Raw genomic sequence first — 14,157 nt, forward strand, 5'->3', positions numbered from 1 at the left:
CAAGCAGAGTGGTCCAAGGCTCCAAATGCTGTAGGAAAGCCAGGACGTGCTGCCAGCCCTCCTGCAGCTCTTCCCATTGCCACAAGGCCCCTCTCCTTGCAAAGCCAAATCAAGGAAACAGAGAGACAAGAGTCTTCCTTTCAGGAGAACTGCAGCACGGGTTTCAAAGCTGTTGTGCAGGAAGAACTTTCCATGGGTGCTGGCAGTCAGTGTGGTGTCCTATAAAGAGAAAAGAGCTTATTCTGGCATCCTGAAAAATGTTTAGGATGAGTTTATTTACCTTTGGGAAGAGCAAAGGGGAATTCCTTCCAGCAGGACATGCTGACAGGGATTTAGGTGCTCCTTGGAGTGACAGGAGCCACCAGGCAGGACCTGACCCTGTGCTGGGTGAGGCCTCCACTGACATCCACAAGGGAAAGGAAAGGGAGCAGTGGTACAACGGGAATTGTTGTAATAACCCCACAGAATCATAAAATCATGGAATATCCTGAGCGGGAAGGGCCCACAGGGATCAGAGCCCAACCCCTGGCCCTGCACAGATACCCCAAAATCCCACCCTGGGCATCCCTGGCAGCGCTCCATCCCTCCAAACGCTCCTGGAGCTCTGGCAGCCTCGGGGCCGTGCCCATTCCCTGGGGAGCCTGGGCAGTGCCCAGCACCCTCTGGGGGACCCGACTGACTGGGAAGCTGGAATCTCAGGAGATTTTGGGGTGAGTTTCAGTTAAATTTAGGCCCTGAACCCCAGCATAGATAATTTTTGAGCAGCTGTTATTATCATGCCCCAACAAGGCACTTGAGCCAAGCAAAGCAAAACCTCCCTGTTGTGGATGTTTCCAGTATCTGTGTGGAAGAGCCACAGGGACAGGGATTGTTACAAAGTGCAAGCACAGAAAAAATCCCCCCAGGTAGGTTTCATCAGCCCAGAGTTTGCTTTTCATGGAATCACAGAATCATGGAATGGTTTGGGTTGGAAGGGACCTCAAAGCCCACCCAGTGCCACCCCTGCCATGGCAGGGACACCTCCCACTGTGCCAGGGTGCTCCAGGCTGGCCTTGGGCACTTCCAGGGATCCAGGGGCAGCCACAGCTGCTCTGGGAATTCCATCCCAGCCCCTCCCCACCCTCCCAGCCAGGAATCCCTTCCCAATATCCCATCTAAACTTCCCCCCTTTCCTCTTCACTCTGAGAAATTCCACCACCCTCTTCCCTGACTGCTCATGGCACTGCCCATTTTACCCAGCGCCAGTCCATTACTGGGAGCACTGGGTGACTCTGCCTGGAGCCTCCTCATTTCCTTCCCTGCCAGAGGATCTGGAACAGTTAAAAGAGAAGAAGAAAAGCCCTGACAAGCCCGGGCTGTTGCAGCTCTCAGCTCAGCCGGGCCTGCTGCAGCTTTAAGGGGCTTGGCACAGGGGCAGCGCTGAGGCTGCTGAGCCAAATCTCACACAAGCTCCTTTTATTCCGTGTGCTGCTCGCTGAGGGGGGAAGGAGAGCAACTGTGGCAGAAACAACGTGTGACATGAACACAAAACAAATGCCTGAATTTCAACTAAATTCCCCAAATTCACGGAACTTCAGTGCAGAATGTAGAGAGAGGGGGAGAGCGAGGGACAAGAAGGGTCTGTGTGCCCTGCGGGCAGAAGAAAGGAGCTGATAGAGCAGCTCCAGTGTTTGCAGCAGGAATTTTGGTGGGGAATGCAGTCCAGAGTTCACTTCCATGGATGTGTATCCAGAGTAAATCCATTGCCAGGGGAATTGAGAGTGTCCAACCAGCAGCAGACCCAAAGGAACAAACGGGCCAGTCTGCGTCAGTGAGATCGGAACAAATCATGCAAATCCCTGTTGTAACCCCAAAAAAGGACTAAAGGTTATCTAATTCTGCGAGTGTTACCAGCATTTTCGTGCTTGATCTGTTTAAAAGTTCCAGCTGGGTTACTTCAGATCCCTCTGGCATGTGCTGGGGTGTAAAACACCACTTACAGATAATCATTGCTAAAAACCTTATCAATAATTGATGGAATCAAAGGAATATAAAGCATTCCATGGCCCCACTGCCTTTCCTCGGCCTGTTTTACCCACATGGGATTGATTTGGCTGTGACCAGGTCACATCAGCCTCACCATGGATTTGTTTAGGCTGGAAAAGATCTTTAAAACCAGCGAATTTTTTCACAAACATGGTAAAAATTCGGGCAAGGTACAATATGAGAAAAACTCATCTCACAGCCCAAAACCTCCTGAATGTTGTGTTCTGAAAATCACCCGAACACAGGGCTTAGGTCAACCTGAAGTGGAGCAAAAGACGCTTCTCTGACTTTGGACTCTACAGCACTTTATGAAATATATTTTATCAGACACAAAAGGATGCAGAAGTAGAAGTGACACTGTTTCAATGGCAGATCAGCCTTTTCTCTTGCTTATCTTTCTCAAACCCAGATTTTAAGATAAAACCTCTCAGGGTGTTCAGAACAGCTGGAAAAGGTATTGACATCATGTCAGAGAAATGAAAAGTACATTTCTGTAATCTCTGAAGCTGCTGATCATTACAGACTTGTCATCTTATTACAAACCCAAATCAATGCTGGGGGGGTTTTGCTTTTACAGCACAATCTGTGCTGAAGAAGAATTTCACTGATTGCTTTGTCAATGCCTGGAAATCCTGATACGGAACCAGACAGGGATTTTCATGGGAATCGACTCCCCCTTTTCCCTCCAAAACCTGTCAGACCCCCAGATCTGATATTAAATGCTTTGACACCAGACTCCCTGGCTGGCAAAGATGAGCTCAAACAGCAACTCAGGAATAAAAGCAACTTTTGGATTTGATATAAAACAAGCAGGAATCTTTCTATGGATTTCTTTCTATGGATTTCCATGACAATCTGTATTTTCAGCTTTGAGAAATTAGCTCCATCACGCTCTATGAGTTCTATGAGCTACATGAGCAGAAAAATGTTTCAAGTGCTAAGTATAAAGAATTCTTTTGCCACTGCAGAAGTATCCTTCAGTCCAAATCTGGTTCAGACCTTAAACTTGAGGCCTCTGGAATAGATCCCCAAAGTGCAGCGCTGTTGGTAAAAACCAATGAAACACAGCAAACCCCTCAAAATTCACAGCCACAACCACAGCTCTGACACCAAGGCTTCCAGAAATACCTGTGTAAACACACCTAACCTGTGTGAAAAGGGAGAGGAGCATCAGGAATTCTCAGGGATGTCACTTGTTAAAAAAATGTGGAGAATAGACACAGGAGATACCCAGGGGGCAAAAATTAGAGAATAAATAGCACAATGTCATTGTGGGGGTGCACTGGTTTAGAAGATTAGCTCTTCCTCAGGTAGATGCTCCAGCCCATCATCTCCCTTTAATCCTGTGCAGATCCATGGGCTGTCTCGCATGGCAGAGGATCAGGAACTGCTCGGTTTGGAATACAAGCTGATTTAATTTTCAATTCCTAACTGATAAAGGAAAAAAAGATATTTAGCAAAAATCACCTGTTTGTGTTCTACAGGTCAGATCCTGCACTTAGAAAGGACAGCAAAGAGGAAAAACCTCCAGTTCCCCATCCTGATGCTGGGAAGGAGCACCAGTGACCTTCTGCAATAATTCCCATCCGAGCAGAATCCTTCTGCAGGCACGAGATCCCCGGGCTTGACATAAATACAGCAGTCAGAAAGGATCATAATTATTGCTGGCTTTTAATGATTTTAATAAGCTGGGACAATGAAAGGCAGGTTAACGACTCATCTGTACCTGACAGATTTCATCAGAAGCTCGGAGCCTCTCCGCGCTGAAAGGTCTCGTTTGACACATTTTGTCTGCAGGTCAGAACGCCGCCCTTCGATCTTTTCCAGCTGCAGTCACGTTGCATTTCCAGGATCACTGCTCTCCGTAACAAAGGAAGGTTTTAAGAGGCAAACACTGCCTGACAAATGAGCTTTCAAGCAGGCATTATTCCTGCAGCAGCACTGAGTTTTTGTTTCTCTCACTTTGGCATCAATTGCTTGCGCTGCACTGCCGGGGATGGGGAGGGTCCACAGTGAGGGAAAATAAATCCGTAAATAAAAATAATCATCTTTCCACAATGAAGCCTTGCCCTCTTTGATGTATTGATAATGCAGGGCAATATAGAGTGATGCAACAAATAACTTATATTACCAAAAAAAACCCCAAGGTGAACCACACCCAAAACCCCAAACCAACCCCTCCCTCCCCAAAACCTCAACTCCCTGCTCATTTCTAACACTATCATAGAAATCAGATATCATGGAATGGTTTGGGTGGGAAGGGACCCTAAAGTTCACGTAATTCCACCCCTGCCATGGCAGGGACACCTCCCACTGTCCCACGGTGCTCCAGCCTGGCCTTGGGCACTTCCAGGGGTCCAGGGACAGCCACGGCTGCTCTGGGCAGCTGAAAAATGAGCCCGTAAGAGGCCCGTCCATGAGGAATTCTGGCCAGAGACCAGAGCAGCAGGTTCTGAAGGGCGTGTTCACAACTTGAAAGGGTGGAAGTGACCCAAGGGCTGACCCCACATGCCCCCAAGATGGGAATTGCAATTGAGGGCCCAGGAAAGCATTCCAGGACTTTGGTAAATCACTGCCCTTCTCTATTCCATGATCTCCTCTTCTCCTTCAGTCATGCCAAGTGCAGGAAGTTTGCTGGCAGAGCTGTTTGTTAATATTGACCGAGGCAAAACGCTCCAGCATTAGCAGGAAAGAACAGGATGAACTCCAGGAATGGGAACACGGATACTCCAAGGAGATGCCACCACCAGCAGAAGGTTTTATTGGAGACACTCAGACCTACCAGCAGCTCCTTTTCCTTCCAGGAATGCTGCCACAGTCCAGGAAGGATTTTTGCCTTTCTCAATTCCTACTCACTAAACATTGGAATGGCAGAAGAATTCCATGAGGGAAATCAGCAGCCAAATAAAGATAATGGCAGGGAACGAGCACCATGAAAGGGGATTAGCAGTGCTGAGTTAATAGGATCACTCATCACCTCCGCCAGGGAAAGTGGGCAAACCCCCTTCCCTTCCTCCCCTCCCAAGGCAGCTCCATCCAGCCGTACCCTTGGCATCTCCTCAGAATAAATGTGCCCATTTGAGGCTTCTAGGAAATAATGACTTGCACTAATTACTCTAATGAGGATTCTACTTTGACTTCCCTCTTGCTGGATCTCTTTTCTCTTCCACATAAAGCCACGCTGTTGGAAGAGCTGAGTTTAATGAGTTTCATGGTGTCAGTCCAGTTTCTCTTGGAGCAACCTCCATAACCACCAACCCAATCACACTAATTAGGCCCCTCGTTGCCACTGTCTGCAGTAAAGCCAAGGACAGGAGGGATATTAACCCACCTCCTTTATTAGAGCAATCTCAGAGCAATCCCCACAGATTTAAACAGAATTACACTTGCAGAGGGCCGGGGAGAAAAAAATACCCTGAGAGTCCTCACCTCAGGTTGAGGACAAATCAAATATTCTGAGGTTTGATGCATCCCTGCCCAATGCAATTACAGCTCTGGTGAAGGTCGTTATATTGATCTGAGGCAGGGGAGAACAAGGGAAGATGTTCCTGCTCAGACAAAACTTTGAAGGAAAATCTCCAAAGCAATGTGGGAGGGAGCCTGAGCAGTCTCCAGAAAGGATTTTTTAGTTTTTTAAATCAGAGAAGAGAAAGTTTCTGCTGTCTCCAAGTGTGAATTTTCAGCAGAGGGATGGGGCAGGAGAGGGATAAATCAGCTTGGCAGAATGGGACTCTGGGGCTGTTGAAGACATTCCTGCTTGTCCTTACTTGCTTCCTCACACTGGTCCCAGGTCAGGAATGCTCGGAAAGGGGAGAGCACAGAGCTTGATTAATGTCTAAATTATCTACAGGGATCTTGGGGGGACATCAAGATTTGACCTTACCTGGTTTCAGCCACCCACAAATAAACACCCATGGACAGAAAAGTGAGGACAGCTCCAAGTTCAAACATCACTCCTGTAAATTATTCCAGGCTGGGCTGCCAAACCCAAAATAAAGCCCTGAGATCAGCAGCCCCTTCTGGAAGTGTCAGCCCCAACTCCTCAGCTGCACTGAGCATGGCAGGGAACCTGAAATCAATAGGACAATGACAGAGGGTCTTTGCACACACCGTGACATCCCCTCTGAGCACTCCGAAAGAAATCCTGGGAGGTGCCGAACAGCGCTGTAATTGTTGCCATGGCTTTTTTTGCAATAATATTTAGGAAAATGAAACATAAGGGTAATATTGTGATTTAAAACCTGTTTTAAAGAACACTGGCTCTTAGGAGGTGATAAAATTTGGAAAACATACAAGAGGAGAACTACACAAGGAACTGGAGGGATCTTGGAGGATACTGATGGCAGACACGTGCATTTGCATTAATTAATGGTCAGCTGGTGATTGTCTTGTGTCTGTTTTTTAAACACCTCAGAAACGGCCAGCAAACAGAGGGACATGACAGACCTGAGCAGCACCACAGCCACGTTCTGCCCTTGTTCTTCATGTTCTCCTCAAGTCCACAAAAGCACTGAACAAAGAGCACATCCCTGCTGCAAACATCCAACATCCACAGGGAGATCCTGGAGCTTCTTTACTCCTGGAATACAGAGCGGGTGTGAACTGAAGTGCTGCAGAACTCAGGCCAAGGGGTGGAAAATCTCAGTTGATGTTGCTCTGATACAAATCCTCCTGAAGTCAAAAAGGATTTTGCAACAAGAAAAGGAAGGCAAAGCAGGGAATGCCAGGAAGAGCAGGGAGCAGTGATCCAACAGCAGAGCTTGGTCAGGGTTTGAATCAACAAGGAAACACCCTCTCGAGGGTATTTGCATTTATGATCAGATGCATTTTGAATCTTCCATTGAAGAAGCAGATTAAGCTCAGGACGTCTCTGTCTATCAAGGAACTGTGGGAAAAAAACCCTTGGAATGGGAACATCCACCATGTTTTATGCTGTTTAAAATCTACCAGCTCTTAATCTCCTTTCAGAAGATTTAGCTGGATTTAGATGGCAGAAGGGAGAAGAGGGTGCACTGGGCACGGGAGGAGTGGAGAGAAAGGGAAATCTTTAAATTGCCATCGATGATCAGAGGAGGGACAGCAAAGGCTGCTGCCCCCGGGGCAGGATTTGTTACAAATCCGTGTTGGGAGCAACTGCATCCTCTGGGGCTTGGCAGGGAGAGACGGAGCTTTTCACCCTTTGGGGCACCAGTTCAAATCCAGGGCGGGGGTGGCTTTGAGAGATCACAGGGACAGGCTGCAAACAGATTTTCCCTCCTAATCTCAAAGCACTGAGGGATCTGCTCCTCGCTGCACGGGGAGCTCCCCCTCATGTCCTGCTGCTGGCCACATTCCTTGGATATTTGCAGGATATTCCCTCTGCTCCCTAAGAAAGACCCTGGGATCTCTGCCCTTGTACTGAACCACTGTTTAATAATTTTTGTGGTATTTCCATCGGCAAGAAAAAATCTAATTACTCTGGAATCTGCCATACAACGCCAAACCAAGAACAAAACACAACCTGCCCGCTCCAATGGATGGATTTTTCCATCAGTTCCATGAATGGCTGTGAAACTTTTTAATGTGAAACTGGCTCAGTTCTGCTCCTTTCCCCCCCTCATGCTACATTTTAGGAAATTTTGATTTTTCACTATCATTCGGGACAGGAACTGTTTCAAAACACCCGTTTCCAATGGAACAGATCTTGATTCAGTGGGGAGACAGAGGTAAATTAAGGACTGAGTTCACAGAGGAAGAAAGAAAGAAGAAAAATCTTAGGGACTTTTATCCTACCCACATTCCAATGCAAGTATTTGCCGCCACACTGAGATCCTTAAAAGGCTCCTCTCACTCGCAGAGATCCCAAAACCCCTCCCAGTCCCCAGGCAGCGGGGGCTCCTTCCTTCTTTAGCAGGAACTTTTCCTCTGTTTTCATCCTTCAGGTTAAGAAAGGTTTCCCTAAACCCTTCGAGCTGAGCTGTCCTTCGGTTGCCCTGAGGGAAACAGACCTAAAAACACAAACCTGCAGCAGCCAAAAATCATGTACAAGAAATTGCATGGGGCTCTTCTTAATGAGGGACACGAATTCCCAGCTCTGGCTGAGTTCCAGGAGCGAGGCTGTGGGATCTCCACACTTCTAATCAGGAGCACATCCCGTTCCTGGAGAAATCCAACCCCTCTGACTGGCAGCTGCAGGTGAATGTCCTCATCCCTCTTTTTTAGGCATTTCTATGATGGAAAAATTCCTTGCAGGAATGCAATTATTCAGCAAAACAAGTTTTCCCTGGTTTTCTTTACGCCCCTTCCTTGCTCTCCTTTGCTCCTGCGTGTTCTGTCGGCAGCAGAAGCGTTTCCAACACCATTTTTCCTGCTTATGTTACAGTTTATAAAAGGAGGAATTACCAAACATCCTCAAGAACAGCCCCCAGGGAATGTTCTCTGCATGCTCTCATTAGAGCTCCAAGTTGCATTTTCATTTTGGTTGGAAGTATTTTTTCAGTTAAAAAACCACCTGTCCAATGGATCAAACAGGGCCTGGAACCATCCAGAGCTTCCCATTTTTTCAGGGACACAAAGAGAAAGACAAAGGAGAGAAGGGAGATGGGACAAAGAAAGGAGAAAACACACAGAGAAACCAAGATTAACAAATTTAATTGAGTCAAGGGCCCAGAAGAAGCCAGCAGATCAGATTTATTCACACAAAGCCAGGATTTTCATCCCTCCAGCCACAGATCAGGGCCACAGGTGGGACCCGAATGACAGTGGCACAATAAAGAGCATTTCGTTGCTGTGTATTTTTAAGACACGCCACCTGCATGGCTGAAATTTCCAAGTAGGAACTTTATTGAGTGCAGATATTTCCCTGGCAGCTCTGGCAGATAACAAGCACTTTTATCCTGTTTTCAGGCACTGAGCTCCTGTGGGGAACAACATGAGGAGCTTCAGGGGATTTAGGCTGGCCCACGGCAGGGCAGACACGTGGGAAATTCACATCCAGATTTTTTCATAAGCATAAAAATGGAGCAGTTGCAGCCTGGGACTGTGCTCTGATCACCGGGATCTCCATTATCTGAGGGTTCTTATCTCAGTTGTCCCGGTGCTGTTTTTCATGGGGACAGCGACGCTCTGAGAATTCATGAAACATATTTTGAGCACAGGCACTTGTTTGCTTCCCGCAGGGCAGATCAGGGAGGTTCTATCTCCAAAAACCCTGAACTGGAACATGCCCTGACCCTGCAATATCAGTGCGGTGCAGGATGAACCTGCCCAAGCACAAGGGACTGCAGAGAGGCACAGAGACATTCCTGACCATGAGAGAACATAAAGAAATCAAGGTAAATCCTGCATAATGGCACAATTTCACGTGGACAGATCTGAGGACTGAATTCCTGGACACCCAAAATTCTCAGCCTGAGATCGCACAGGAAGACTGCAGGGTTCCTGTGGGACAATCCACACCTCACACCTGCTCCCTCCCCATCGAACTATTTTCTACTGCAAGAACACCTAGTGGCTTCTGAAACCCCAGCTACTCAGATTCTGCTCCTTCATTGGAGGCCCTGCATTAATTCCCGTGCTGTTTGCACTATTTCCTAGGACAGAGAGAATTCCTAATGATAGGCAAGGCTTGTTGAAGGCAGCAGCTCGTTTAGGCCTGGCTCCCCTTAACAAACCAAGGCTCTTCATCTGTCCTTTTAAGTTATCCTCAAAAGGCTTTATTTCAACAGTGCAGATGAAGACGGAGGCTTTTTAAGTAACTGCTTTATCCTCTTTGGGAGGCAATTAAAGAGTGCAAGAAATTACCACCTTCTGTTCCTATTCTTGTCAGGCCTGGATAATTGGTCTGTTTTAAGGGAGGGAAAACCAGTCAGACACTGCCAACTTCAACATTTCGAGCTGCTTGGAGATGAGCGGCTCTGCCAAAGCAAAGGGCATTTGGGAGAGGTGCCCTGAACTTCCCTGCAGGCAGGTGAACTCTGTCAGCTCGGGGATCATCTGGATCTTCAGGAGAGCATGGAATTCCCTCATCCATGTCCTGCCATCCTCTCCCCATCCCTCCTCTGTTGGGACATGCACAAAGTTTAGAGTACACTCAGGTAAATTTTTGCACGACCAGGCCCCAGGTGAGCTCTGCCTGCCCTGCTGTGCTGCTTTCCCTGCCTCCCCTCAGGGCTGGGCAACGCAAAATAAAGCCCTGCAGATCCCTCTGGATCCCAAATCCCAAACTGACTGATTTTCGTGTTTCAAATTTAGCCCTGCTGGCTGAAGTTTGCTGAGTTTCAGTGAACACACACAGATTAATGCACACATATTACAAGGGAAATGGTGCATTACAAATTCCAGGACCCCCCTGTTTCCCTGCCCTGCCCATCCCAGGAGCAGGGAATGACTTCCCTGTGTCCCAGGCAGCTCTGCAGGCTCTGGCAGCAGTAATTAGAAGCCTGACCCACGTTAGCTGTTTGCCAATAACGCAACTCCTTTAGCTGCTGCTCCTTAACTACAGGCTGGGAATCAACTTCTGGAAAGACAAATCCATACAATCACTAAAATTGATCAAGGGTGGATGAGGGAATGACAGAAAGTTTCTGGGCTGGATGTATCCACAGTGCACACGCCTCAACTTGAAAGGTTTGAAATTCAATTACAGAAACTAAAATAAATGACCATAATGTTTTCTATTATCAGATACATACAAATCATCTTCCCTTCCTTCCCCTGCCCCAATAAAACAAATTTCAATTACTTTTTCATAATCAACAAGCTTGACCTTCTATCAAAGTCCTTTGGCAGTGCAGAACTTTGGAAGTTAAATCATAGATCAGAGCTAGGGCACCACAGCAGAGGATCTGCAGCTTCCAAGTGCAGCATCTTGGTTTAAAAAACAAGGATCAAGTGCTTAAAATGCAGCTGGAGCAACCAGAGGAAAAACTGAGCATGGCACGTGCGATGGAACACCAAAATCCTGGAAAGTTGATGGGTAAATACAGAATTCCTCGTGTTTATTCAGTCTTTGTGTGAGACTGCAAAACCGTGGGGTGTGCAGAAGAAATCCCCATCTTTGCCAGTCAGCTAAAAATTTGTGGATGTGATTCCCCCTTGGAACCTGCACCTTTCAAAAAGGAAAAATATTTATCGGGTGGCTGAAGCCAAGGTTGAAACATTACCTTAAAGGAGTTAACTGCCCTTGGTACAAGTGCTTGGTGCAGAAATTTGAGCTGACTTTAGGGCTGGTATTGAGCTGGTCCTACAAACCTCCTCAGACTCAAATCAGAGAGCTGCATTTACACTTCTCAATAATCTGCAGCCAGAAATAGCAGAGCTAAAAATAAGGTTTTTCCTCTGCCATTCATCCCAACCCCTCTGAAATCAGTTGGTTGCTGTGTCTGAACCTGACGAGGGTGATTTTCTGAGGGCTCTGCAAGTTTACAGCACATTCCTCTCACCTTGGAGTAGCTAAGGATGTGAGTAAGGGCTGTGATGTGCAGCCAGCACGGTGCTGCTACTCCAGATCCTCAGGATATGTGTGGATAGAGCAGGAAAAGCTCTTTCTGACAGAAACTGCCCAGAACTCATTTCTGAGGCATTCTCAGCAAACTTTCCATTTCTGAGGCAGCTTCTGAGATCTGGAGCCGTTTTGCTGTTTTTTGAAGAACAAAGCTGACCCCTGAACTGTTCTCAGGAGGGGGTCACTTGGGAAGGCTTTGTAGCCCAGGTGTGAGAGAAGTGGCCTTAGCTTAGGAACCCCCACATTAAAGGCCTCAACTTCACCTCCTTCACTGGCCACTTCTCCTCCAGGACGGCTTTTGATGGCAGGAACCCTCTGATAGCCCAGACCAGTGTCTTTTTCTTTTATTTCAGTAGCATTTGAGATGGAATTAAATATCCCCACACAGCAAGATCTATTGACAAAATAAACCTGTTGAAAACATTACAATCACATCTTGGCTGTCTCAGCTACCCCTAACCTTACAGATATATAACATTTGCATTAAAAAAAGCATCCTGAGCCTTTTCCTCCCTCTGCTGCCTTTATCATGATGTGATTTGGGCTCTGGTTTTACATCACCATAAAAATACAATACTAAAAAAGGGGAATTTTAGTTGTCACAGAAGCAGAGAAGAAAACAAAAAACAAACACGGGGTTGCCAAGGTTACTGACACTCCTGGCTGAGGAGATGAATGGAATTGGTGGGGGAGGAGACACTCAACTCCATTTTTACAATCCTCCTATCTCAGATGGGACCAGCCCTTACAATTTTATATTTTTTTCCTTTCTCCTGGGGAATTTAAATCAACTTGTATCCAGCAGAATTCTTCATGTGCTGCCTTGAAACTGTGAGGCTCCAACAACCCAGGTAGAATTGCCCCAGCCTTGAAGTGTCGATCTGCTACAGCTCCCATAAACCTCCTCAGACTCAAATCAGAGAGCTGCATTTACACTTCTCAATAATCTGCAGCCAGAAATAGCAGAGCTAAAATAAGGTTTTCCCTCTGCCATTCATCCCAACCCCTCTGAAATCAGTTGGTTGCTGTGTCTGAACCTTACGAGGTGATTTTCTTAACTGTGTCTCTACTGCAAACAAGTTGTTCCTCGTGTCCCAGACACAGAGCAGCTGTTTCAGAACAGGAAGTGAAAGTTTCCCTATCATGGTTTTGATCCAAACCTGTCATGGAAGATCCAAACTGGAGTCAGCTTTCTGATCCACTGGTAAATTTAATGAAATTTCCCATTTAACAAGTGGGTGAAATTCCTGGGGGGTTTCCAGCTGCTTCCTGGTACAGCAGATCAGCAAGAGAGGGATCAGAACAGGGACTACAACAGCACCCAGAGGTGAAGGAGCTCAGCTGGGTTTGCTGCATCGTCTCTGCCTGCATATCCTCACAGGGTCACAGCTCTGCTGAGTCAGTGTTTTTGGTATTGCTGGTGGATTGGAGAACCACGGAATCATTTGGGTTGGAAGGAACCTTAAACCCCATCCAGCTCCACCCCTGCCAATGGGCAGGGACACCTTCCACTGCCCCAGGTTGCTCCAACCTGGCCTTGGACACTTCCAGAGAGGGAGCAGCCCCAGCAGATGATGCAGAAGGTGATGGACAGAGGGAATGGAGACAGCCCTGGACATGTGGGTGAGCCCTGACCTCAGCCAGAGAAGGCTCTCCAAGCTGGACAGGGAATTCTGGGCCACCTTTCCCATTCAAGGACTCTTTCATTGCCCATATCCTCAATTCAGTGGCCCCTGCAGGGACAGGAAGTTGTAACAGAATGAAGAGCATGTACCTCAATCCATCATCAATCCCAGGAACAGTTTAAGTCACCTCTCAAAAGAATAAAGACTTTAGGATCACTGAGCTGGGTTTTTCAGGCTGTTCTCTCCAGACTCTCCTTCGTTACCAAAGGATCATTACTCTCAGAACCAAACTCCAAGTGCTTCCTACGGAGAGCTTTAGATCCAGAGATCTAAAACTTTAGACTAAAACCGGGCTCGGAGTTGCCTCCGCTCCGTGCAAGGCTTGTGCATTGGAACAGGCTGTAAGGCAGACCCCAGCACTGTGGGGAACTGGAATTTTTGCCCATTAATCCCATCCACGTCCCCAGTGCTGGGCATTTCACTGGCACAGGCTGAGCCCTGAGCAGAGGTGGCTGGAGAAGGAAGGAGTCAGCTCTGAAAAGAGCCAAATGCAACGTGACAAACACATCCACCAGTTTCAGACCCTGTCACAATCCCAAAGCTCCCCAAGCTCAAATGCCACAGATCCTTTTGTGGTGTAACAGATTTCATGAGATGGGGCTGAGGTGGTGAGTTATGAACAGCAAATACCAGCTCGTGCTTGACTTTCCTCCATCACACTCCTAAGAAGTCACTTCTTACTTCAAATTTGTTTTTTCAAAGCAAAATTCCCATTAAAAACCTGCAGCCTGCCTGGCAGAGATCCTCGAAGCCGATTTTATTGTAAGCTGCTCCCAAAGTGAAGACAAATCACCCATGGCTCTGGAGTCTCGCTTCTAAATATAAAAGGAGCCTCTCTGGAAAGGAGCACACCTTGGGAGTAGGAAAATAAAGCATTTTTGAGAACTTCAGGCTTTAATTATTAACCTCATAAATCATGACCTCTGGAAATTAATTAAATTTTACAGCAGCAGGAAGTTCATT

Source organism: Corvus hawaiiensis, chromosome 27 (assembly GCF_020740725.1).
Source record: "Corvus hawaiiensis isolate bCorHaw1 chromosome 27, bCorHaw1.pri.cur, whole genome shotgun sequence".
Classification (NCBI taxonomy): Eukaryota; Metazoa; Chordata; class Aves; order Passeriformes; family Corvidae; genus Corvus; species Corvus hawaiiensis.